Source organism: Moschus berezovskii, chromosome 20 (assembly GCF_049115385.1).
Source record: "Moschus berezovskii isolate FMDL1 chromosome 20, NW_MosBer_1.0, whole genome shotgun sequence".
In the NCBI taxonomy this organism is placed as follows: domain Eukaryota; kingdom Metazoa; phylum Chordata; class Mammalia; order Artiodactyla; family Moschidae; genus Moschus; species Moschus berezovskii.
Genome location: NC_142479.1, coordinates 43,446,597 through 43,469,825, shown reverse-complemented (window position 1 = coordinate 43,469,825; position 23,229 = coordinate 43,446,597). Strand labels below are relative to the sequence as shown.

At 47.8% G+C, this 23,229-nt stretch overlaps 1 long non-coding RNA gene and 1 pseudogene across 1 annotated transcript; one reads left to right on the top strand and one right to left on the bottom strand.

Annotated features, from left to right (window-relative positions):
* Positions 1-1,940: 1,940 nt before the first annotated feature.
* On the bottom strand, positions 1,941-23,121 carry LOC148774702 (uncharacterized). The gene is made up of 3 exons (XR_016035406.1): positions 23,032-23,121; positions 18,186-18,329; positions 1,941-3,206 (listed from the first exon to the last, which is right to left on the bottom strand). It is a non-coding gene; the product is annotated as an uncharacterized LOC148774702 (long non-coding RNA).
* Positions 4,544-4,810, top strand: LOC148774703 (large ribosomal subunit protein eL43 pseudogene; annotated as a pseudogene).
* Positions 23,122-23,229: the final 108 nt, after the last annotated feature.

The window sequence follows — 23,229 nt, the reverse complement described above, 5'->3', positions numbered from 1 at the left end:
AGGCATGAGGGCAACATTTATCATCCCTGCAGTCAAGCACCAGAAAGGGGCAAGGACTTTTTTTTAATTAAAAAACAAGTTGCTTTGTTACCCGAGCCTGTTCGCCGTTGGCACCATGATCCATTCATTCCACTCACTTGTTACAATTCAACACTTCATTCACTCGCAGTTCGAAGATGTTGATGTAAAATGTGGCAGCCATTTCCTGAACACACCAGAAATTTGACAACCAGCTCCCAGAAGAGTCATTTCGAATCGATCAGCGAATGTGCCCACAACCGAACCCAGGACCCTGCATTCAAGCTGTCTGTCTGTGGTTACAGTCCTCTCCTTCGTGGTCATTTGCTGGGATCCTGAAGTCACAGAGAAAGGAGCCATTTGACATTTGGCAGCTCCTGCAAAGACGCGGAGATGTCGGCCGGGAAGAGGGGTGGGGGGCTCAGCCCCACCTGAGAAGGAGTTGGGGTTAGGGCTGCATGCATTCTGGGCTTCCAGCTGCAGCCAAATGAGCTGAGCCTTGGGGAGGTCCTGATGCCGGGCCAGGGGAGCCCTCGGGCTCACACCTGCATCTGGGACTGCAGGGGAGGAGCCTGGGCGCGATTGGAAGAAATTTAGAGTCTGGGCTTCGCTCCAGCCCAGAGCCCGTCGGGTCACCGCCTGCAGGAATGGTGAACCTGGTTGTGCTCCTTCAGGAGCAAACCAGGGTTTCTCAAACACTATTTCCTGAAGTGCCCATGAGCAAGAGGCCTGTGGAGGGCCTGTCATTTCAAAAAAAAATAGAATAGCTGTCTGTTTCCTTGAGACCTCAAACCAGATGTCTGCAGCAGCTACTGGCAAGTTCCTGTCTCCAAACTCCTTCCCAGCTTCTTCCTTCCACAGCTGTCACTCATCTCCAGTCGAACTACTCCTTCAAGAAGATGGGCAGTTAGGTGGGTGTATCCTGCCTGGTCCTCCTCCTCGCCTCCTGCAGAGCCCACTACGTAAAAGAGCAAAAGCCGGATCTCTGGACACTGCACCTCCACAACCTGACAGGCTCTGGATCACCTGGGGCTCTTGTTGAAATGCACACTCTCATTCAGCGGGTCTGGGATGGCGCCTGAGCTGCCGCTTTTTGGACACGCTCTCAGGCGATGCTGAGACTGCAGGTCTGCAAACCGTACCTTGAGTGACACAGTTGTAAAGGATGACAGGAAAGTATTGAAACCAGAGCAGCTGCGCACGGTTATTTTGGGTCACCCCAGGGGACACGGAGCACAAAGTTAAATGTATGACTCTCATCTTGGTGATGGTTTAATGCAAATGGATTTTACTTGTGCAGCAGCTTGCCCGTGGTCATGTTAAACTTCAGGGTCATGCATGTCATTTTGGGGGCATTTCTGGGTGATACTGAAAGCAGAAGTGAATCATATGAAACGACACCCAACGCGATGGGATGGACACTTGGAATCAGAAGTTGATGGCATTTGAGTGTCAACTTTGCCCCATTGCTCGTGGGCATTGAGAGAGTCGTTAACCACTGGACAAATGGACGGGAACAGTGACTGTCTTACTTACCCTAACAGGGCTGCTTAGGAGATGAAATTAGGGAAAATTTGGAAAATTTCCAATGCAGTTTCAAATGGTAACATATTGACAACCCCCTTTGGACTCTGGGAGGATTAGCAAACATGGGATGTAAAATAGCCTTCTTAGGGACTTCCCTGGTAGCCCAGTGGTTAAGACTCTGTACTCCCAATGCAAGGGGCATGGGTGTCAATCCATAGTCGAAGAACTAAGATCCTGCATGCTTTTCAGTATGGCTAAAAGAATAAAATAAAAGTTTAAAAATAAAATAGCCTTCTTATATAGAAGGCAGCAAACTTTTTCACTGTCACACATGGTGCCACTCTATCTCAAACTGCATCTTAACACACCACCCCCATTTTATTATCCTTCTCACAGGATAATAGTGGCTCTTACAGCCAAAGGAAATATTGTATTATCCCAACAGCATTCACATAAAACATAAAGAGATCAAAGTCCAGCTCGTTTTCTTCATATCATAACAGTGAGATTTATACAAGTTTGGCTTAATTCAGCCTTGGCCATCTTTCTGACTAAAATATCCCCAGAGAGTGGGCCTTTTGAAAAAGTCTTCTTTTGGGCCTCATGTGAATTCCTTTCTAATGTCAACCCTTAAGGAAGTAATTATTGGAAGTTCCCCAGCCAGCCACACATCCAAGTGTTCCTCTTTGTTTGGGAAGATGTCACATTCTTGGAAACCATCAGGAGGACCAGAAAGGATAACTTGAAGGTGCTCATTTGCATAACTGGCCATCAGAAAAACGAGCTCAGCTTCCTAAGACTGAAGTCCGGTCAGAAATAAAAGTCTCTCTGAAGATCATCCCTGGGTAGCATTTACCAAAGGGCCCCAGCTTCTGCGTCTAGTTTGTATCACATTTAGACAAGCAATGATACAGTGCTGGGCCTGTGTATTATACAGTCATGGAAACGTGATCTGCATCATGTTGTTAGAGTGCAAGCTGTTGGTACTCCGGCCATGCTCTCTGCAGACCATCTGCCTGTATAGCATGGTTATTGCTGCTGCCGCCAGGGTCCTGGTGCCACATTCGTCCAGCCCCTTTAAGTCCCGTTGGGGCAAATGGGAAGTCCTCCTCAGCCCCCTGAGTTGGTTTTGATTGGACTCAACTTCTGGGAGAAACTGGACTCCTGCAAAGCCCGGCCAAGTAAACAGAGCTCTTCCCTCCCTGGTGTCATTAACCCTTTTCTGGGCAGGCAGCGATCCACACAAATTTAAACCAGATGGGTGAAAGAGTCTTTGCAAGAGGGAAGGAAGCCTTTTTTTTTTTTTTTTATAGGTTCCACATGGAAAACCAATAGGGGTGTGTTTCATGCATTTGTCGTCTGTTTCAGGAAATCTGTGCCGAGCATCGTGTGACGCTGGAATTGGCTGGAGGTTCAGACCGAGTGGGGAACGCAGTCTTCACGAACGACCCCGCTGACTATCCCAACAGGCTTCAGGACCAGGAGGTGGCAGGTCAGACTGGGTCAGCCGCAAATCAAAACTTAGGTTGATAATATCAGTTCAATCATCCAGCAACTATTTATTGTGTATATTCAGTGAAGAAGGGTCATCAGGCTTCAGACAGGGTTCAGAATCAGGATTTCAGAGCAAGGTCAGGAAATGTCACCTTTGCAAGCTGAAGCTAATAAGAAGTAACATGAAATTGAAGCAATTAGCCATCTGCAGGAGGAAACCGCCCTTTGGCAATGTGCTGCAGATGAGCCTGGGGTGTGCCCTGAATCTCCACCTAAGAATGGACACCCCTGAGGTCTTCAGAGGCGTTCAAGAACAATGAACTTTAAGGAACACAGAGCAGTGATTATCCTGATGGCTCTCAGAACTGGTGGGAGGTGCCCTGGCAGGTGGTATTCTGAGAGAAATATCTCAATATTGAGGTCAGTTCATCTAGGCGCCCCACCTTGAGAGAAACAAAAAATAACCAACGCCCTTTGAGTTATTCTGTACTTGACAAGCAAATGACCCCACTGACTGATCCCAGGACCCCTGCCCCAAATGGTTCCCATGGTGAAATAAAAAGTGAATATTCCAGTAGGTGAGACTTGCTTGATTCTGAGGAAAAAATTTACAGTAATTAAGTCTGATTGTCCCTAGCTAGATTCATAAAACTGAAACTGGAGCCAGAGAGGACCATACCCCACATCAGATAGCTTCATTCATTCCTTCTCTCACCCATATATTCCATGAATTTATAACGGAAGTTCACCTCTGTACTGGAGACGCCTGAGGCATAAGGGACCCCAAGGAAACTTCACTCCCCCTGCTCCTTCTACAATGTGAAGGGTCTGATTCCTATCATGAATCCTGTATCCTGTAATTGCTTTTAAAGCTTGAAAAACAATTTACTAGAAGAAATATTAGAGAGTATTTATAATGATTTGTGTCCACACCCCTGGTGGCTCGCATGGTAAAGAATCTGCCTGCAGTGCGGGAGACCCGGGTTCGATCCCTGGGTTGGGAAGATCTCCTGGAGGATGAGGTGGCAACACACTCCAGTATTCTTGCCTGGGAAATCACATGGACAGAGGAGCCTCGTGGCTACAGACAACAGCTTACAAAGAGACACAACGGAGAGACTGACGCTAGCGGTTCTACTAAAAGATGTAAAACATACAAAGAAAGCCCAGACAGGAAGTGACATTAACAGGCAGGAAGGGCTTCTTAGAAGAAATAACCTTGAATGAGGTCTTGAGTGATGAGCAGACCCCCAACAGCGCAGAAGAAAAAAGTATTCATGTCACTTGTTTAAAAATGGTGAGGAGGGGTTTATTCAAGGGGAACGACCGTGATAGGCAGATGGATCGGGGAACGAGGATTTGCAGTGGAGGAGAGAGCCTGGGTTCAGTGCTGAAAATGACAAGGAGAAGTGGGAATTTATAGCCAAGGAGTGGGTGATGGGGTGGGGGGTCGGTCAGTGGATGGGAACTCAGGGTAGCTCTGGGCTCGGACCTGGGTGGCAGCATGGTGAAACGCACCCAGAATGTTGGAGTTGTGGGCAAATACGGGACCCATTATGGTGCCACCCTCGGGAAAATGGTGAAGAAAATTTAAATCGGCCAGCAAGCCAAGTACACCTGCTCCTTCTGTGGCAAGACCAAGATGAAGAGACAAGCTGTGGGCATTTGGCATTGTGGTTCCTGCATGAAAATGGTAGCTGATGGTGCCTGGACCTACGACACTACCTCTGCTGTCACAGTGAAGTCTGCCATCAGAAGACCCCAGGACTGAAGGACCTCTAGATGCACCATCATTTGATAACATTGCCAGCCTATAATAAATGGGTTACTTTGTGTATCAACAGCAACAATAAAAAAGTGCCTGGGTAGCAGGCATTCTGGTAAACTGACCAACAGGACTCTATCTGAAGGAGGGTGGGAGGTCAGACATGACCTGGGGGATGGTGGAGGATGAGGCTCTTGCTTGTGGAGGGTGATCAAGTGTGGAGGATTGGGATGCTGGCTAAACTGACTTAGCCGGATTCTTGCTAAAATTGGATAATGTGGAAATGAAACATTCAAATCCCAAAGTCAAAGCCTTGGTGGAAAAGGTCTCAGAGAAGCCTGCACAGAGAATCTGGTCAAGGAGAGCATCTTTGTCACCAGACAAGGACTCTCAGCTGGAACAACAAATCTGCTTCTTTCTTTATCACCCTATTTTCTCTCTCTTTTTTTAAACATTTATTTATTGATTCAGCCGTGTCCGGGTCTTAGTTGCGGCACATGGGATCTTTTGTGATGGACCATGGACTCTCTAGTTGTGGAGCGTGGGCTTAATTGCTCCGTGGCATGTGGACCTTAGTTACATGACCAGGGATCAAAACCAAGTCCCCTGCATTGCAAGGGAGATTATTAACTACACTGGACTGCCAGAAAAGTCCCTCTCACCCGATTTCTTAACATGAGCTGCTGCTGCTGAGTCGCTTCAGTTGTGTCCAACTCTGTGCGACGCCATAGACGGCAGCCCACCAGGCTCCGCAGTCCCTGAGATTCTCTAGGCAAGAACACTGGAGTGGGTTGCCATTTCCTTCTCCAATGCATGAAAGCGAAAAGTGAAAGTCACTCAGTTGTGTCCCACTCTTAGCGACCCCATGGACTGCAGCGTACCTGGCTCCTCCATCCATGGGATTTTCCAGGCAAGAGTACTGGAGTGGGGTGCCATTGCCTTCTCCTCTTAACATGAGCACCTAACTCCAACTCTGGGGGCTTCCCTGGTGGCTCAGACGGTAAAGAACCTGCCTGCCAATGCAGGGGACATGGGTTTGATCCCTGACCTGGGAAGATCCCACATGCCTTGGAGCATCTAAGTCTGTGCTGTGGAGCCCAGGAGCCGGAACTACTGAGCCCACGTGCCGCAACTACCGGAGCCAGGGCTCCACAGCAAGAAGCAGCCACGGCGATGAGAAGCCCACGGACAGCTAGAGAGTAGCCCCCCATTGCTACAACTAGAGAAAAACCCACACAGCAGCAAAGACCCAGCACAGCCAACAGATAAATACATAAAATGATTTAGAAAAAAAAGGGAGGTACACATTTCTCTGGGGGCAGCATGTCCACGGGCCGTAAGGAGAGAAAACTAGATGTCTTAGGCTGGGTCTCTGGAAGCAGACGTTGAGATGGGAGTTGTGTGCAGAAGGGTTTTCAGGAGGAGCTCTCGGGAGAGTTGCCTGTGAGGACATGGAGGAGGCAGGAATGGGCAGGACGCAGTGCGGATGCATCTGAGGCCCTGGCTAGTCCAGCGGGGAGCTCTGCGTTTGGGTGTTAACCTCATTTCATTGGCTGTGGGCTGGACCTTAGCAGGGTGTGTATCCTTGGCTGAAGGAGGGCCCTGTAGCACAGATGTGGACAACGCTCAGCGAAGGACATAGCTATGACCCATCAGTCCCACAAGCAATATTCCCAGGACCTAGGAGATGGGTGCCGAGGCCTTGTGAAGGGCAGCTGGACACTGCATGCCAGGATCTAACACAGACCTGTGTTCAGCTTGACTCCATGTTCCTTTTGATATTTGGCTCCAAACTGGACTGTGGCTTCCTGGTGAGTTGGCTGGCCTGGAACACTGATGAGCTGCAGGACACATTTTTGCCAAGGCTGGACCAAATTCAGCCCATGTGACTCCACTGCTGTAAACACACAGAACTGAGAAGAGCAGGAAGAAGAGAAACACAGCTTCCCAGCAGGAAGATATACCAAAGCCCTCTGGCAGAAGAGATGTATCAAATCCCAACCCAGAGAGCACAGCAGGTCCCCCGAATGACCAGCTTCAAGGAGAGGGTGTGAAAAACCATCTGTCATTTTTGGATGCCCAGAGTCCACTGGCTATGGAAGGGCATAGCGTGCATGCTCAATATTGTCCGACTCTTCACAACCCCATGGACTGCAGCCCACCAGGCTCCTCTGTCCATGGATTCTCTGGGCAAGAATACTGGAGCAGGTTGCCATTTCCTTCTCCAGGGAATCTTCCTGACCCAGGAATCGAACCCACATCCCTAGCATCTCCTGCACTGCAGGCAGCCCTGGCTATGGTAACATCATTCCAATTTTCCTTTAGAGGACCATCAGTCCTTTGCCACCATCAGTCTCTGAGGTTCAGATGGACTGACCCTTTCCCTTCATTCTGTATGTGGGCAAGTTGACCAGTCTTGGCAGAGAAGAGTGAAGCATCCCTAATCCCTGGCAGCCTTTTTCTGCTGGAGTTGCTAAGATAAGAGACCATCTTTCTGGAACTGTGGATGCCCATCTGCTCTTTCCTGGGCAGAGTCCCTCTGAGGATGAGGCCAATAATGAGAAGCAGGCAGCTCAGAGGCAGAGAGCAGGACAGGTTCCTGGGGATGATTTGAAAGCACCTGGATCCAGCAGAACCTGAAGACGTCTTTCCAGCTGTACCGCTGGACTTCGCAGTCAGGTGAGCTAGTGACTGTCCTTTTTTGATTAATTCTTTAAGTTGTTTTTTGTCACCAAAAAATTGGGATGGTATATTCTGATCCCCTTTGCAAGCACAGAGGAAACTCTCTGGCCCCAAGCACAGGTCTCTGCAAATCTGGAGATGGACTCTGGAAGCAGTGGAGAATGTGCCATGTTTGTCAGCAGGCAGGCAGTCTCCTTCATTCTAGAGTTAATTATTAATCACTGCTCTGCCATCTAGCTCGGTGACCTGGGATGGTTCCTTATACTACTTGTGTCTCAGTTTCCTCAACTGTAAAACAGGAGTAAAAGCGATATTTGCCTCCTACACTTGCCTCAAGGATTAGGTGAGTTAGGGTATACGAAGGGCTTAGGAAAGGGCCTGTGTGTGTGTGTGCTCAGTCACTGCAGTCATGTCTGACTCTTTGCGACCCCATGGACCATAGCCTTTCAGGCTCCTCAGTCCATAGGATCTTCCCAGTCAAGAATACTGGAGTAGGTTGCCGCGTCCTCTTCCAGGGGATCTTCCCAACCCAGGGATCAAACCTGCATCTCCTGCATTGCAGGCACTACCGCTGAGCCACCAGGCAAGCCCTGGCACATGGTTAATGAGGAAATAATATTGGCTAGAATTATACCTCAACAGGCTTGAAAGCAAATGTTTTTCAAAGAGAAATATTCCAGGGACTTCTCTGGTGGCCCAGTGGTTAAGAATCCACCTTCCAGTGCAGGGAACGTGGGTTCAGTCCCCGGTGAGGGAACCAGGATCCTACATTTGACAGGGCAACTAAGCCTGCAGACCACAGCTACAGAGCCCACAGGACATAACTAGAGATAAGCCCGTGCGCTGCAACAAAACATCCCACATGCCACAACTAAGACCCGACGCAGCCCGAAATAAAGGAAAAAAGAAATAGTCCTTCAGTTTCTCAGTTTCTCTAATTCTTCCTATTAAGGAGGAAAGCAAGACCGATCTCTGGATTCTGATCTTTACTGGGGAATCGTGTCCCACTGTGCGGGTGTGGACTCGGAGGCTCAGGGACGGGAAGTGACTTGCCCCGGGGTCACACCTCAGTTCTGCCCCAGCAGACACGGAGCTGGGTGAGGATTTTACATCCCACCCAGGGCTCTGCTTCTCTCTGTCCTCTGATGCTGGGATACCCATGAAGGGCAGGGGGGACCCTGTCCCCTCAGTGACATACTGCTCTCTTTCTGCAAACCCAGCATGTTCCTGGTCCCCCTGTCCAGTCCCCAAATGCTGAGCCATCCCACTGTCCTATTTCCAAGGTAAATGAGCATCACCTCGCAAAGTTCCCAGAGGCAAAGCAGGGACACAAGCCTGGGGGGTCACTTCCCTTCCCCCACACCTCAGGGGCCTCAAGGTACCGTGTCTCAACCCCACCTCTACCCCTCCCCCCTTCAGTTTAATCCATTTCCAGAAGGAGAAGGAGAACAGCCCCTCAGGTGTCACTCTAAACCTTTTCATAACAATAGACTTTTGAAAATCCTAACCCTAATTTATTAAAAAGCAGAAACATTACTTTTCCAACCAAGGTCTGTTGAGTCAAGGCTATGGTTTTTCCAGTGGTCATGTATGGATGTGAGAGTTGGACTGTGAAGAAAGCTGATTGCCAAAGAATTGATGCTTTTGGACTGTGGTGCTGGAGAAGACTCTTGAGAGTCCCTTGGACTGCAAGGAGATCCAACCAGTCCATTCTAAATGAGATCAGTCCTGTGTGTTCATTGGAAGGACTGATGCTAAAACTGAAGATCAAATACTTTGGCCACCTCATGCGAAGAGTTGACTCATTGGAAAAGACTCTGATGCTGGGAGGGATTGGGGGCAGGAGGAGAAGGGGACGACAGAGGATGAGATGGCTGGATGGCATCACCGACTCGATGGACATGAGTTTTAGTGAACTCCGGGAGTTGGTGATGGACAGGGAGGCCTGACGTGCTGTGATTCATGGGGTCGCGAAAAGTCTGACACGACTGAGCGACTGAACTGAACTGAACTGATCTGAACCCTAATTTAAGAGAAGAGGGAAGAAGTCCGTTGCTTCTGTGGCTGGAAAAGCAAAGGGTGCAGCAACCCATACTCACCACTAGGTGGCGATCGTGGAAGCAAATGCTCAAATAGGGCGACCAGCCAGGTTTGGGCCTACGTTTGGCTTCCATGTATCTCTTTTTTGGCCCACAAAGTGTTTATATATGTTCTCAGGAAATTTTGCATAAAAATCTAGTGTTCCAGGCTCACTTGTAAAACAGTCCCAGGATCTGGCATCATCTGGGCCTGCGTTTCTTGGGGAACCAAGGCTTGCCCTGGGCAGATCATCGCTCCCACGTGGAGCACCCAGGCCAGGTTTGCTCCTTCTCCCCTCGTCCTGTTGATCGCTCACTCAGGGCACCTGCCTGGCTCTGCAGGCTAAGAGTCTGCCACCCCAGTGGCCCCAGTGGGGGTGTCTGGTGAGGCATGTAGGTGTTTTTTAGACCATTGCTGACTCAGAGCAGCACAATGGGTGTTGAGAAGTGCTTGTATATATTTTTCTGTTGATGACTGCAGCCATGAAAGTAAAAGACACTTGTTCCTTGGAAGAAAAGCTATGAAAAACCTAGACATCATGTTAAAAAGCAGAGGCATCCATCACTTTTTCCAACAAAGGTCTGTATAGTCAAAGCTATGGTTTTTCCAGTACAGGTGTGAGAATTGTACCATAAAGAAGGCTGAGAGCCAAAGAATTGATGTTTTCAAACTGTGGTGCTGGAGAAGACTCTTCAGAGTCCCTTGGACAGCAAGGAGATCAAACCAGTCAATCCTAAAGGAAATCAACCCTGAATATTCATTGGAAGGACTGATGCTGGAGCTGAAGCTCCAATACTTTGGTCACCTGATGCAAAGAGCTGACTCACTAGAAAAGACCCGGGAAAGACTGAAGGCAGGAAGAGAAGGGAATGACAGAGGATGAGATGGTATAGCATAGAATATATGATAGGATGGCATCACCGACTCAATGAACATGAGTTTGAGCAAACTCTGGGAGATGGCGAAGGACAGGGAAGCCTGGCGTGCTGCAGTCCACCGGGTCGCAAAGAGTCAGACATGACTGAACAACAACAACAGTTTTACTGCTGACTCAGGTCTTACTGTCTGCACCCCAATCTCACTGCTGTTCAAGGCTGCGAGGGGCCTCTAATTTGTGCCCATAGCAAATGAGAGGTTCTCTACAGTTATGATCACCGGCCCAGATTTTTACTGTCTCTCCCATTAATCTGTAAATTCTCCGAGGGCAGGGATCAAGATAATCCTGTACCTGGCTCTTCAAAGGAATTCAACAAAGAAAGAAGGTAGGGGAAGAAGAAATGAGTGCTAAGTCCCTTCAGTCATGTCGGACTCTGTGCAACCCTGTGGACTCTAGCCCACTAGGCTCCTCTGTCCATGGAAATCTCCATGCAAGAATGCTGGAGTAGGTTGCCATGACCTCCTCCAGGGGATGTTCCCGACCCAGGGATCAAAACCTTGTCTCTTCTCTCTCCTGCATTGGCAGGCAGGTTCTTTACCACTAACGCCACCTGGGAAGCAGGTAAGGTGGGGGAGGGTGTACTCAAACACCCTGGTTCTCAAGCCCGAGTGGACATCAGAATCCCCTCCCAAGACTTCCCTAGTGGTCCAGTGGTTAAGACTCAGAGCTCCCAATGCAGGGGACCCAGGTTCAATCCCTGGTCAAGGAACTAGATTCCACATGCCCCAACTAAGAGTTTGCATGCTGAAACTAAAGATTACGAATGCCACAACTAAAACAAACAAGACCCCACATGCCGCACCTAAGACCTCATGTAGCCAAATAAATGTTTTAAAAAATAATAATAAAAAGATGAATTTTATGGTAGGCAAATTACATGTCAAAAAATAAGAACCCAAGAATCCCCTCCCTGGAGCAGTGGCTATAGCCCCAGGCCACTGGTGCCCCGCCCCCACTCCTCCTCAGATTCAGTAGATCTGGGTGGGCCTGAAAGTCTGCATTTGTAGTAAGTTTTGGGGCAGTGTTCGTGCTATTGGCCCAGGAGCCACATTTTTGAGAACTTCTGCTCTTGGTGGCTCTTTTTCAAAAGATAAGTTTCTAGAAATAGTTTACAGATTTTTAATAATTGCACTCACCCTTGTCTTTCTATCAGATCTAGTCCCTTAAATCTATTTCTCACTTCCACTGTATAATCATAAGGGATTTGATTGAGGTCAACAGACTGGTTCCAAATAGGAAAAGGTGTACGTCAAGGTTGTATATTGTCACCTTGCTTATTTAACTTATATGCAGAGTACATCATGAGGAACGCTGGGCTGGAAGAAGCACAAGCTGGAATCAAGATTGCTGGGAGAAATATCAATAACCTCAGATATGCAGATGACACTACCCTTATGGCAGAAAGTGAAGAGGAACTCAAAAGCCTCTTGATGAAAGTGAAAGAGGAGAGTGAAAAGGTTGGTTTGAAGCTCAACATTCAGAAAACAAAGATCATGGCATCTGGTCCCATCACTTCATGGGAGATAGATGGAAAAACAGTGGAAACAGTGTCAGACTTTGTTTTTTTGGGCTCCAAAATCACTGCAGATGCTGATTGCAGCCATGAAATTAAAAGACGCTTGCTCCTTGGAAGGAAAGTTATGACAAGCCTTGATAGTATATTAAAAAGCAGAGACATTACTTTGCCAACCAAGGTCCGTCTAGTCAAGGCAATGGTTTTTCCCGTGGTCATGTATGGATGTGAGAGTTGGACTGTGAAGAAGGCTGATTGCCGAAGAATCGATGCTTTTGAACTGTGGTGTTGGAGAAGACTCTTGAGAGTCCCTTATACTGCAAGGAGATCCAACCAGTCCATTCTAAAGGAGATCAATCCTGGGTGTTCATTGGAGGGACTGATGCTAAAGCTGAAACTGCAATACTTTGGCCACCTCATGCGACGAGTTGACTCACTGGAAAAGACTCTGATGCTGGGAAAGGTTGGGGGCGGGAGGAGAAGGGGACGACGGAGAATGAGATGGCTGGATGGCATCACCGACTCTGTGGACATGAGTTTGAGTGAACTCCGGGAGTTGGTGATGGACAGGGAGGCCTGGCGTGCTGTGATTCATGGGGTCGCGGAGAGTCGGACACGACTGAGCGACTGAACTGAACTGAACTTGTCTTTCTATTTTAGAATTTAGCAGGTACTCAGTGAAGACTGACACACACGGGTGGCTTTTGCTCTCCCTGCCTGCTGGGCTCTGGAGGAAGAGGGCTGCTATGGTGATTTCCTCCTGCCTGAAGGAGTGGGTTCCTGTGGGTCCTGAGGAATGTCCACCGCCCTTCTGCCTCAAGCAATAATGTTCTGGACACAAAAGGCAAGAAAAAAGAAAAGGAAGGAGTAGGAGATCAGATTAAGATGCTACTCTGTAGCCAGTGGCTTCCCAGGTGGTCCTAGTGGTAAAGAACCTGCCTGCCAATGCAGGAGACCTGGGTTTGATCCCTGGGTTGGGAAGATCCCCTGGAGAAGGAAATGCAATCCACTCCAGTATTCTTGCCTGGAGAAGCCCATGGACAGAGGAGCCTGACGGGCTACAGTCCATGGGGTCACAAAGAGTGGAATATGACTTAAGCACACACACATTGTGGTGCATTCTTGTGTCCTGTATCAGGATGCTACTCTGTACCCAGCATGTGCCCCTGCCACGCCCCCCACCCCCTCCCAATCACATGGTGAAGTGACAGTGGCAGATCTGGGTGATCAAGCCTCAAATTCCTGCTCACTGAGCCTGGACTTAGGTGGGGTTTAGAGCAGCCACCCTCAGACAATCTGAGATGTGCCTGCTCTCTGGAAAGAAGCTTGTTGAGAAGAGATTCCAGAAACCACTACCCTCCTTAAATCCTGGACCCAAACGCAACATCAGGAGAGACGGAGAAATCCATGATGTTCCGGGGGGTCGGGGAGGGGTTCCGCTAAACAGAACACAGTGCCACCAAAAGCCTTGGTTAACTTCAGGTTGTTGGTCACATGGATGCAGTCGGCAAAGGAATTCTGCGGAGAACTGAGTAACAGATGTCAAGCGAAGCCCCCTGAGAACAAAGCCCAGACTGCCAGGAACTCTTCTCCCTCCCGGGGAGGCTCAGCTGCCAGCCAGATGGAGGAGGATGGGTCGGGGCATTTCCCCCCAACCTCAGCCCCTGGGCAAAAGACGAGGCTTCGCTGCCACCAAGTGGTCAGGGCTGGTAACACCCCGCAGCTAAGGAAATAATGAAAACCAATCAAGGCCCGAAGAACGGATGCAAGAGAGGATAAAAACTATAATTATTTTAGTTTTTCCCCAGTGAACACACATGCCCATTTCTTGTGTATAAAACACTGGGCAAAAGCGGTATCCAAGGAAGAGGGTCGAACTCTTTTTTAAAGATCCCAGACCAGATATTACTGACCAAGAAAGAATGGACAGATCAGGAATTCAATTCAAGCCTCTTGGATACCATCCAGATGTTAAACCAGCTGGTCACACTGAGTCCCCTCCAGTCAATTACTTTTCTTGATGTTTCTAATCAGCAGTATTATATATGTGATGCTATAAACTTTTATATTTAATATTAGCTCATAACTCAGGATCCGAAACCAGATGTTTTGGGTGAGAAAGAAATTGATGACTTATCAGTAGATTGAACCCAGGCCACTGGCTGCTTTCCAGGCATTTTACCAGCTGAGCTGCAAAGCAGAGGAGTTGCTACCAGCTCCCTTCAGTTATGGAGAGAGGAGAAGACGAGAGAGAGGAGGAAAATGCTTATGAGCAAAAAGCAGCATTCAAGGTCTTTTATGATGTATTTTTTTTTCTGTCTTATAAAGTAAGAGCTTGTAGTATTGAGTCAGTAACAAGCAGGTGTTTCCAGACCTCAGAACTCATCCTCCTCTTCTTTATGATGTCATGGAGTGTGGGTGCTGGGGACGCAGAGTAGAAGAGAGTAACATACAGGGGAATGCGGTTGATGGCCATGTATCAGGTGGGATAATGTCGTTAAAGTGTAACTCACTTTCCCCTCAGGATTCTCCTCTGCCCTGGGATAAAAAGAGCCAGGCCCACTGACAGGACAAATTGGGCCAAGCAGAGAGCAGAGAATGAAGAAACTTTCTAGACAGTGGTTTCAGGCTCCTGAAGGAGAGGAGGAATTCCTGCCTCAACGTCCCTCTGGGAAAATACCCCCCAGTCTGTGGATCCGAGAGCAAGACTTCAGGTGGATTTCAGAGAAAGTTTCCGTGGCTGATTTCCTGGGTCAGAGTCCCAGGGAGGCAGCAGAGCCCAGACAGGGTGTGGCTGCATGCAGCATCTGGCCAGTGGGGGCCATGGAGCTTCCCAAGGAGAAGAACTTATCAGGTCCAGAGGATGAACTCAAAAACCTACAGCTGACACTGCTTTACATCAAGGCTGTATATTGTTACCCTGCTTATTTAACTTATATGCAGAGCACATCATGAGGAAACGCTGGGCTGGAAGAAGCACAAGCTGGAATCAAGATTGCTGGGAGAAATATCAATAACCTCAGATATGCAGATGACACCACCCTTATGGAAGAAAGTGAAGAGGAACTAAAAAGCCTTTTGATGAAAGTGAAAGAAGAGAGTGAAAAGGTTGGCTTAAAGCTCAACATTCAGAAAACTAAGATCATGGCATCTGGTCCCATCACTTCATGGGAAATAGATGGGGAAACAGTGGGAACAGGGTCAGACTTTATTTTGGGGGCTCCAAAATCACTGCAGATGGTGACTGCAACCATGAAATTAAAAGACGCTTACTCCTTGGAAGGAAAGTTATGACCAACCTAGACAGCATATTAAAAAGCAGAGACATTACTTTGCCAACAAAGGTCCATCTAGTCAAGGCTATGGTTTTTCCAGTGGTCATGTATGGATGTGAGAGTTGGACTATAAAGAAAGCTGAGCACAGAAGAATTGATGCTTTTCAAGTGTGGTGTTGGAGAGGACTCTTGAGAGTCCCTTGGACGGCAAGGAGATCCAACCAGTCCATTCTAAAGGAGATCAGTCCTGGGTGTTCATTGGAAGGATTGATGCTAAAGCTGAAACTCCAATACTTTGGCCAACTGATGCGAAGAGTTGACTCATTGGAAAAGACTCTGATGCTGGGAGGGATTGGGGGCAGGAAAAGAAGGGGATGTCAGAGGATGAGATGGCTGGATGGCATCACTGACTCAATGGACATGGGTTTGAGTAGACTCCGGGAGTTGGTGATGGACAGGGAGGTCTGGCGTGCTGTGATTCATGGGGTCACAAAGAGTCAGACACGACTGAGCGACTGAACTGAACTGAACTGACACTGCTTTTGCGTGGTTGCTCATGTTTCAGATGCCTGTAAAAATCACCAGAGCCAGCTCCCTGTGGGATGCTTGCTCAGCAAGGGACAGCTAGTAGAGATTTCCCCCTGCCCCCGCCTGCCCCAACAACCCTGGCATCTTTTTCTTTTCTCCTCCCATCAGACAAGACTACTTTTAATTCAGTTTCCTAAATGAGCCCATCTAAACCAATAGGTGATGAATTTTATATGTCAACTTGCATAGGCCATGTGAAAGTCACAGTCGTGTCCAATTCTTTGTGACTCCATGGACTATATAGTCCAATTCTCCAGGCCAGAATACTGGAGTGGGTAGCCTTTCCTTTCTCCAGGGGATCTTGCCAACCCAGGGATTGAACCCAGGTCTCCCGCATTGCGGGCAGATTCTTTACCAGCTGAGCCACAAGGGAATCCCAAGAATACTGGAGTGGGTAGTCTATCCCTTCTCCGGTGGATCTTCCTGACCCAGGAGTCGAATCGGGATCTCTTGCATTTGCAAACAGATTCTTTACCAACTGAGCTCAGAGGGAAGCCCACGGATAGGCCGTGGTACCTAGATATTTGGTCAAACATTATTCTAAGATATTTCTGTGTATTTTTTTTTTTTTTACATAAGATTAACATTTAAATCATCGACTTAGTAGATGACCCCTCCATAATCTGGGTTGGTTTAATCTAATCAGTTGAAGCCACTTGAGACGGACCACCCTGGAGGAAGGAGGAATTCTGCCAGCAGATGGACTTTGGACTCAACTACAGCTCTCCTGGGTCTCCAACCTGTTGGGTTGCCCTGCACTTTTTTTTTTTTTTGATTTGGCCACACAGCATGGCTTTCAGGATCTTAGTCCCCTGACTAGGGACCAAAGGATGAACCCACACCCTCTGCAGTGAAAGCATGGAACTGCAACCACACGAGCCAATTTGTTAAAATAAAATCTTCGTTCAACACATACACACACATACACACGTGTGTACATCCTATTGACTCTCTGAAGAACCCTGACTAATACAGTGATTCCTCAAAAGCATGACAGAATATACATAAATATATCTTTTCCTCATGGCCCTACCCCTACCCTGGTGGACTGAAAAGCAGAATACAGGGTGTCTACTGCTGCTACTGTTAAGTCGCTTCAGTTGTTTCTGACCCTGTGCGACCCCACAGACAGCAGCCCCCCAGGCTTCTCTGTCCCTGGGATTCTCCAGGCAAGAACACTGGAGTGGGTTGCCATTTCCTTCTCCAATGCATGAAAGTGAAAAGTGAAAGTGAAGTCACTCAGTTGTGTCCGACTCTTAGCGACCCCATGGACTGCAGCCCACCAGGCTTCTCTGTCCCTGGGATTCTCCAGGCAAGAACACTGGAGTGGGTTGCCATTTCCTTCTCCAATGCGTGAAAGTGAAGTCACTCAGTTGTGTCTGACTCTTAGCGACCCCATGGACTGCAGCCCACCAGGCTCCTCCATCCATGGGATTTTCCAGGCAAGAGTACTGGAGTGGGGTGCCATTGCCTTCTCCATACAGGGTGTCTACTGGTGAAAAATTAGAGTAAATCTCTCCATTACCTATGAGGTTTGTAATCTTGGGTGAATTAATCCCTTTCTGCCTTGGTTTTCTCATCTGTGAAATGGGACGATAATAGGCTACAGGCAGCAGGACTGTGGTGAGGATTAGATGAGGAATACATTTAAATTCACAGAGGCATGCCCATCATAGAGTAGACACTCACGGGATACATCCGCATCTTTCATATCTCCTTATGGTTCCCTCTGGCTGGAATATCTTTCCTCATCTTGCCATCCTTGAAATTTCCTGTTAATTTTCCAAAATCCCAAGCATGCCTTATGTTCTGTGAGACTTCCCTGACGTTATCCACCGTGCCCAGAAAATAGCCATCACTAACACACATGCTTATGCTATCAGCGGAAAAAAAAAAAAAGACTGTGCAGAAAGCCACAGCTAGAGTTCTACCTTCACATATTTCTTCATCCTTTTTAAAATATTTATTTGGCTGCACCCAGTTTTAGTTGCAGCACAGGAGATCTTTGGTGTGGCCTACGACCTCTTAGTGGCATCATGCGGGATCAAATTCCCTGACCAGGAATCAAACCTAGGCCCCCGGCGTTGAGAGTGCAGAGTCTTAACCACTGGGCCACCAGGGAGTACCTTCACATATTTCTGTTCTAAGCCGCCATGCTGTGTTGGCAGAAAATTCAGACCTCATGGTGTCTGAGTCCCCAGGTTCCCCAGGGGTCATGTCAGCTTCCTGGAAGTGGGGTGTGTCAACCTGCTAGGGTGATTCCTGTACTAAAATAGCGGCTTAAGCAACAGGAACATGTTTTCTCACCATTCTGGGTGAGATCAAGTTTGGGTTTCGTGAGAAGCCTCTTTCCTTGACTTGCAGATGGCTCTCGTTCCCTGATGTCCTCACTGGGTTCTCCTCTCTCCTGGAGCATCCCTGGTGTTTCTTTTGAGTCTTAGTTTCTTTTTCCTACAGGGACACCAGGAGGATTGGATTAGGACCCTAAGGATTCATTTTGACTTAATTACCCACTTAAAGGCCCTTTCTCTGAATACAATCAGAGTCCTGGGAGTTAGGCTTTAACACACGAATTTGAGGGGATGGGGCTTCCCTTGTGGCTGAGATGGTAAAGAACCTACCTGCAATACAGGAGACCCCGGTTTGACTCCTGGGTTGGGAAGATTTCCCGAAGAAGGGAATGGTAACCCACCCCATTCTTGCCTGGAGAATCCCATGGACAGAGAAGCCTGGCGGGCTACAGTCCTCGGGGTCACAAAGAGTTGGACATGACTGAGCAACTAACACTTTGCTGGGGGTGGGGGGAGCACAATTCAGTCCATAATGTTACCAAAGCTCAACCTCTCTGAACACTGCACCGAATCAAATCCCAGAGACAAGTTTTTGGGTGAAGTAGAAAAGGATAGCTTTATTGCCTTGCCAAGCAAAGGGAGACACACCAGGCTTCTGCCCTGAAAAACTATGTGATTACTCTAGAAAACTTGATGAGGGTTTTCACAACAGTGGGTTGAAGGTGGGGTCTGACAAGATCAAGGTGTGAGCAGGGCTTGCATGCCCTTAGTCTCAGGTGGTCCATCTCCTAATCTTTATGAACTTCTCTGGCCCCTTTAATCTTGCTTTGGGTGGTTTCTACTCCCTTGACTAGCAATCTGCCCTTTGGAACTCAGGGAAGGTCATAATGACTGGAAAGAAAAGAAAGGGTTAGTCACTCAACCATGTCTGACTCTTTGCGACCCATGGACTGTATCCCGCCAGGCTCCTCTGTCCGTGGGACTCCAGGCCAGCATACTGGAGAGGGTTGCCATTCCCTTCTCCAGGGGATCTTCCCAACCCAGGGATTGAATCCATATCTCTTGTGTCTCCTGCATTGCCAGGCGGGTCCTTTACCACTAGCACCATCTGAGTGAAGTGAAAGTCGCTCGGTCGTGTCCAACTCTTTGCAGCCCCACAGACTATACAGCCCATGGAATTCCCCAGGCTAGAATACTGGAGTGGGTAGCCTTTCCCTTCTCCAGGGGTTCTTGCCAACCCAGGAATCCAACCCAGGTCTCCCGTATTGAAGGCAGATTCTTTACCAGCTGAGCCACCAGGCAAGCCCAGCACCACCTGTGGGTGTTCAATTAACACTTGAAATATTTTCCAGTATATACTGAAGGGGGGAAATATTCCAGGGGGGAAATATCCCCCCTCAACATTTGCCAGCCTCCTACCAGTCCTTAACCCCGTCGGTAAAATAGCCTAAGTTTTTCTTACAGGGCAGCAGTGCGCTAAGCATTTGGTAGCGCTGGAAATAAACTCTAAAAGGAACTAACACTGAAGGGAGGAGCCACCGCGCCCTCTAGTGGTGATGGCGCGCGTTGCACCCCTCTGAACTTTCCCTGAGCCCTGACCCTGCGCGGGGACCAGTCTGAATGGGACCGTTCCTCCAGGTCTGACCGGGGGTCCCGGGCAGCCAGGCCACAGGGCAGGCACTTGGTAGGAGCCACCCAGAACATGCTCCGCGGAGGATGTGGGACAGCTCTGAACATGCGCTGAGGATCTAGGTGGTTTTTTTTAATTGAAGCAATAGTTGATTTATAATTTTCAATCAGGATCTAGAAGACTTAACTGCTCCAGTCTGGCACCACTTGAGAGAACTTGCCACCTGAAGCGAGGAGCTCGCTCCCCTGCCACTAAGAGGAATATTCCCATTAGGTGGAGAGGCACAGCCTCACAACCTGTCTCAGGCAAGAGATCGTGAGACCCTCATTTCAGACCAGGTTCAGAGCTACCAGCTGGGCTTATAGGAAAAGAGGAACCCAAACATTCTCCCTCTGAAGGTCGAGGGGCAGGAGACACAGGAACGCTGAGGTGTCCTGAATAGAAGGGCACCGAGGAGAGCTGGAGTCAGTTGTTAGTGGCTGAATTGTGTTCCTTCCCTGAATTCATGTGTTGAGGCCCTAACTCCCACGACCTCACCATGTGACTGAATCTGAAGAGAGGGCTTTTGAAGATGTGATTAAGTTAAAAGGAGGCCATGGTGGTGGCCCCTAGGCCGATGAGACGAGTGCCAAGAAATTCAGACACACAGAGGGCGCCGCCAGGGATGCACAGAAGAGAAGCCCAGGGAGGAAGCAGGGAGGAGGTGACCATCTGCAAGCCAAGGAGGAGAGGCTTCAGGAGAAATCTGCCCTGCTGACACCGTGAGCCTCCAGAACTGTGAGCAAGTTAGTCTCTGTTTGTTGAGGCCCCTGGTCTGTGCTGTTGTGTCATGGCAGCCTGGGCAAACTAATACTGGGCAGGTCCTGTGCCCCCAGCAAACGTGTGCTGGGTTCTCTCCAGGCCTCACTTGTTTTTCAGTCGCTCGGGGACTGTGCTTAATGCTGAGCATCTAATGATGGATGAAGGGATTTCCCTGGTGGTCCAGTGGTTTGCTTTTGTTTCTGTTTTCCCCCCAGCCTTATTGAGCTTTGATTGACATAGAACACTGTGTAAGCTGAAGGTTTACAATGTAATGACTTGATATACATACATATTGCAAAATAATTACCACCATAAGGTTAGTGAATATATCCATCACCACGCAAAGTAACCTTTGTGTGTGTGTGTGTGTGATCTACTTTCTTAGTAACTTTCAAGTAGACAATACAGTATTGCTAACTATAGTTACTGTACTGTACATTTCATCTCCAGAGTTTATTCATCTTGCAACCAGAAGTTTGTACAGTTTGAACACCTCTACCTATTTTCGCATGCTCCCAGCTTCTGGTAATCACTAATTTCCTCTCTGTTTATATGAATTCCTTTAAGAGTCTCCATATAAGTGAGATCACATGGTATTTGTCTTTCTCTGACTTATTTCACTTAGTATAATGCCCTCAAGTTTCACCCATGGTGATGCAAATCTTTGTTATGGCTGAGTACTATTGCATTGTATACATTTACCATAGTTTATCCATTCGTCTATTAGGTTGTGTCCTCGTCTTGGTTGTTTCCATGTCTTGGCTATTGTAAATAATGCTGCAGTTAACATAGGGTTGTAGATATCTCTGAGATACTGATTTCATTTCCATATGTACTCAGAGGTGGAATTTCTGAATCTTATAGTAGCTCCATATTTAATTTTTTTTGAGGAAACTCCATACTGTTTTCCATAGTGGCCGCACCAATGTACATTCCCACCAACAGCGCACGAATTTCCCTTTTCTCCACATCCTGACCAGTGCCTGTTATTGCTTGTCTTTTTGTTAATAACCAGTCTGACCACTGTTGGCGATAGCTCACTGAGGTTTTGACTTGCATTTCCCTATTGATTAGTGATGTTGAGCAGTTGTTCATATACCTGATGGGCATTTGTATATCTTCTTTGGGAAAATGTCTATTCAGGTCTATCATTCATTTCTAAATTTTATTTGACTTTTTGCTATTAAGTTGTATGAGCTCCTTATGTATGTTGGATATTAACCACTTATCAGATGACTGGCACATACTGATTGATATTTTTCTCCCATTCCATAGGCTGCCTTTGATTTTCTTGCTCAAATGTTTATTTTTAATACTTTGGGGGATGGTAGTGTCATCATTGTTTCAGGATTAAGCCCTGGAAATGTTTAAAATAACAGAAATGAAGTTTTCCTGATCCTTTCAGTAAAGGTTGCTTCAAGTACAAAATGTTTTTACACAGTTGTGTGGTATTCTTCCACAGAACCAGTTTCATATTTGATTAGAAAGTCCAGGTAAAGAAAAGGTCATCCCCACTTAAGGAAGTTCCTTGTATTCCAAATGGTTTAATTGAGATCTCTCAGGGGCTTTGAAAGGGGAGTTAAGTCTTGTCGAGCTTTTCAAAAGGTCTCTACTAGGCCGTCTACCCCATGACTGTCCCTGGGCAACATTTCTTTAACCACCAACAGCTTTTTAAAATATTTTATGTCGGTTGAAACACTTTATTTCCTTCCCAGTTTTTACCACCATTCATTGAGTGCCTGGTCCATGACAGTTCCACTCAAAGCTGTTAATACCCATTAGGTGATTTAATTTTAAAACCTTATGAAGTATGGGACTTCCTCATGGTCCAGTAGCTAAGACTCTATGCTCCCAATGCAGGGGGCCAAGCTTTGATTCCCTGGTCAGGGAATTACATCACACACGTTGTAGCTAAGCATCTGCGTGCTGCAGCTGAGACTTGGTACAGCCAAATAAATACACAAAAATATTAAAAAAAATAAAACCTTACGAAGTAAAAACTGACTACCCCCACTTTACAGTTATGGAAACAGGCTCAGAGAGGTCGAGATCACTCGACTAATAAAAGACTCTCTTATTTCAGAGATTGGTCTAACTTCCACTCTTGCTTTTCTTTCGAAAACCCAGTAAAACACATCTGAAACGTGTATTCATACGAATTACAACGTAAAAGTTAGCAAAACTCCTATCTCCTCACATCTAATCCTACCAGCCACCACAAGGGGTTGACTCGTTAAGGGAAGTGAAAAAAGGTGAAAAGTGAAGTCGCTCAGTCGTGTCCAACTCTTTGTGACCCCATGGACACCAGGCTCCTCCGTTCACGGGATTTTCCAGGCAAGAGTACCGGAGTGGGTTGCCATTTCCTTCTCCAGGGAATCTTCCCCACCCAGGGACTGAACCAGGTATCCTGCATTATAGACAAACGCTTTACCGTCTGAGCCACCAGGGGAGTCCAGCTCAGAATACGTGGGAACCAGTGTCCACCGCTTGAGCCTAAATCCACCTGAAGCTCTCGCTCCTCCGCCCGCATCTCCTTTTCCGGTCCTGTGCCCCTGGAAGTCCCGCCCCGCGCCCCCGGAAGCCCCGCCCAGACGAGGGAAGATTTCCGCAAAGAACAGCCAGGGGAAAC